This window comes from Mus pahari, chromosome 10, assembly GCF_900095145.1.
Source record: "Mus pahari chromosome 10, PAHARI_EIJ_v1.1, whole genome shotgun sequence".
Classification (NCBI taxonomy): Eukaryota; Metazoa; Chordata; class Mammalia; order Rodentia; family Muridae; genus Mus; species Mus pahari.
Window position 1 is genome coordinate 39,125,812 of NC_034599.1, and position 4,237 is coordinate 39,130,048.

Below are 4,237 nucleotides of genomic sequence, written 5' to 3' on the forward strand. Positions count from 1 at the left end.
TAACGCCCTTTGTAGTTAACTTGTTCATTTGAGTGTCTATATGATGGGGGGTGGAAGTCAGAAGACAACCTGTGGGAGTTGGTCTCTGTATCACATGGGTCTCAGGGATTGAACTGGGGCCATAAGGCTTCCCCCACTGTACCAGGATCAGTGTTCTAATAAGAGACAAAAGACTGTGGCTCTAGTGGACAGAACTCTTAGAATTCAAAAGCAAAGAGGCTAGCAATATAGAGTTTTAAATGGGAAAAGTCTTTTTTTTTTTACTTTTTTTTTTTGTTTTTTGTTTTGGTTGGGGGGGGGGAAAGGGACACAATTTTCCTATGTACCCCTGGCTGGCCTGGAACTCACAGAGATCCACCTGCCTCTACCTCCTGAGTGCTGGGACTAAAGGCATATACTACCACACCTGGCTGGACAGAATCTTGACTAGTCATTTCTCAAAAGATCATTCATAAATGGTCCACAGATACATGAAAAGATGCTTAGCATAATTAACCATTTACAAAATGCCAATCAAAATCATAAGGAGCGAGTTGTGATATGGCTCAGTGGGTAAAGCCATGTGCGTGCAAGGCTGGTGACCTAAGTTCAATCCCTGGAGCCTGCATGAAGGTGAGAAGAGAGAAGTAACTTCACAAAGTTGTCCGCTGACCTCAGAGGCCAGCACCCACACTCACGCTTACACACATATAATAAATAAACAAAATTATTTTCAAAAGTATAAACACTCACAAAGAGGTTCCACCTCACAGCCACTGACATGGTTGTAGTTTTTCAAGCTGGGGGGGGGGGAGATGGCTCCGTGGGTGACAGTGCTTTCCTGCACAAGCATGAGGACCTGACCTCATATTGTCATGAGCCACATCAAACAAATAGGCATGGTTTCACACCTGCAACCCCAGTTCTGGGGGGAGGTGGGGACAGGAAGATCTCTGGGGCTTTCTGGCACTACCCTAGCAACAGTTTCAGAGAGAGACCTTGTTTCAAGGGAACAGGGTAATAGAACAGGGCACATAACATCCTCTTCTGGCCTTTACAAAAACATGCACAGGCGCATGGACAACACACACACACACACATACACACACACCATACACCATGGGAGGATGGGGAGAGAGGAAAGAGAAATAAAACGAAAATAAGGCTGGGGATGTAATTCAGTTGGTAGAGTGCTTGCCACCAGCCTACATGCCTGCAAACCAGGCAAGGTCACATTCGGGGCTAAGGGTGTAGGGGAAGAGGGGGGAGGGAGAGAGCCCGCGACCGGCCAGAGTTCCTGTGCTCTGGGAAGGCGGATGTGGGAGGACTGCTGGATGCTTTCCACTCGGCCCCAGGTGGGCATTTGGCTGTGTGAAGCCACTGACCCCACTCAGCAAGGGGGTGGGGGGTGGACAAGGGGTAGCCCTCGTACCAGGTTCTCAGTCTCCGCCATCCCATGCTGGATATGGCAGAGAAGCTAAGAACAGAATAGGGGCCCCAGAGAAGAGGGCAGAGGGAGAGAGGTTCCCACCCAGGAGTCCTTAGCCTGGTCCGTGGCTGGAGCCCAGGAAGGCCTTCTGAGGGGAGATTAGGCACGGCTCATTAGGAGAAAGCCTATCCCATCATCCAAGCACAGCGGGCCTTGATGAACAGAGACAGTCTATGGTTTTAGAGCTTTATTGTAGAAAGGCAGGGAGAAAGAGAAAAGATAAAAGAGAGAGAAAGACTGGCCATGGCCAAGAGGAGAGAAGGGGGTAAAGGAGAGAGAGAAGAAAGGCTGGAGAATAAGAAAGCTTAAAGAGAGGGAAGGTAAAAGCTTAGAGAGTAAGAGAGAGAGAATAAGAAGGAGAGAATAAGAGGGAGAATAAGGAAAGTGAAAGCTTAAGAGAGGGAGCAGGGGCCAAGCAGCCCCTCTTATAGTGAGCTTGTTATCTTGCTGTTGCTAGGTAACTGGGAGGAGTCTAGCCTGAAGGTCAGAAGCTTGGGACATTGTGTACGTGACTAAAAGCCACAGCTTCTCCTGTGGGGGCTGTGGGGGCAATAACTTCAACAGGAGCCAGGGGTCCAGGAGACATGAGGGAACACCTTCTGTTCCATGTAGGTAAAAATTATCACCACCGGGTTCTACTGGGGTTCAGACCTCAACTGGACTGGAGACCAGACTGTCTGCGCATAGGCCATTGCCCCACAGTCACATATGCCTGTAACGACAGGCTTTGGAAGATAGAAGCAGAAGGATCAGAAAGTCAAGGTCATCCTCAACTATAGAGCAAATGTAAGGCTAACTGGAATGCATGAGACCCTGAGTCAAAGGAATATGTTGCATAAAAATGAAGTGCTGCTGACAACGTGGTTCCCTGGAGGCTGCATATGCTGTGTGTGGAGAATAAATAAATGGCTATGGCCTCTGTGAAAAATATGGGTGTTTCCTAAAAAAAAAAAAGAGAACTGTAAACCTTGCTTTTGTTTCTGACTTTGTTTGTTTGTTTGTTTGTTTGAATATTTTTGTTCTGTTGTGGTTGTTGAGACTGTTCCATACCCCAGGCTAGCCTCAAAGACAACATCTTGTGTATGACCACACTCTGTCACATAAACTTTTCAAATAGCACAATTCTCCATCTAGAAATTCATGCAGAAGAACTGAAAAGAAATGGCCGGGCAGGCGTTCTCCTGCGAATCCTCATAACACAGAAAACCCAAAAGGTAAAGATAGTAATGCCTAGCAACAGATGAATGAATAAATAGAACTAATGCAGACTGTGGAATACTGTTCAGCCCTTAAAACAGGATATAATGCTGCTGAGTGGAAACCTTATGCTAAACAAGAGTTGGATATGAAAGGTCCCATGGTGCTTGCTGGAGGCTGGGGAGGGAAGAAAGAAGTGATCTTCTCACAGGAACAGTCTCCTGTGGGGGAGATGGAGCCATGCTTGAAATCTGATAGAAGTGGTCGGTTGCACAATACTATGAGCACACAGAACACCCCTGAATTGTTCGCATTAGACTGATTTTATGTGGAGCAAACTTCGCCTCAATAAAAATAAGAGGAGAGGGCTGTCGAGATGGCTTAGTGAATGGAGACAGACCCTTGCCTACAAAGCCTGGTGACCTGAGTGTGATTCCCAGGACTTACACTGTAGCAGGAGGGCACTGTGAAAGCTGTCCTCTGCCTCCACATGTGCACCGTGGCACAAGCAAACACATATACATTTTGTTTTTGTTTTTGTTTTTGCTTTTTTGAGACAGGGTTTCCCTGGCTGTCCTGGAACTCACTCTGTAGACCAGGCTGGCCTTGAACTCAGAAATCTGCCTGCCTCTGCCTCCCGAGTGCTGGGATTAAAGGCGTGTGCCACCACGCCCGGCTTACAATACATTTTTAGAAAATAAGTAAATGTGATAATAGAACTAAGCGCTATGCATGTCGGCTAACAGAGGCAGGTGGATCTCTGTGAGCTAAGGCCTACGTAGTCTACAGAGTGAGCTCTGGGACAGCGTCTTAGTCAGGGTTTCATTGCTGTGAAGAGACAGAATGACCACAGAATGCAAACTCTTATAAAGGACAGCATTTAATGGGGCTGGCTTACAGTTTCAGAGGTTCAGTCCATTATTATCATGGTTGGCGCATGGCAGCATGCAGGCAGACATGGCACTGGAGGAGCTGAGAGTTCTACATCTTGTTCCAAAGGCAGCTAGGAGAAGACCAGCATCCGGGCAGCCAGGATGAGAGTCTTAAAGCTCACACCCACAGTGACACACTTCCTCCAACAAGACCACACCTCTAAATAGTGCCACTCCCTGGGCCAAGCACATTCAAACCACCACAGTCAGGGCCACACAGTGAGACCCTGTCTCAGCAAAACAAAACAAACCCAAAAACAAACAAAAAAACCAAACAACTATTTTTAAAAAGGAGGACATAGGCTAAGGGTTAGCCTCAGCTTCTGAGTTGCTTGGCTTGGTGTTTAGGTGTGTGGTATCTATAAGTGCCTATCAGTTTGTAACAGTTCACCCAGCTATACAATGCTAACTAAAGCCGAGCCTTCTATGTATTTTGTACTTAAATAAATGAAAGTTTTGTTTTGTCCTTTCTAAAAAGACCAACAAAAAGTCCCTGTTGTATTTAAGATGCTATGACTACTAAGGGTGATGGGAAGAACGTAAGTGTACAAGTGCTGTGTTATGCCACGGACCGGGCTCAGTGGCCCTCCCCAATCCGTGCGGATTAGAGTCTCTGACAGATGGGATTCGGATGGGAATT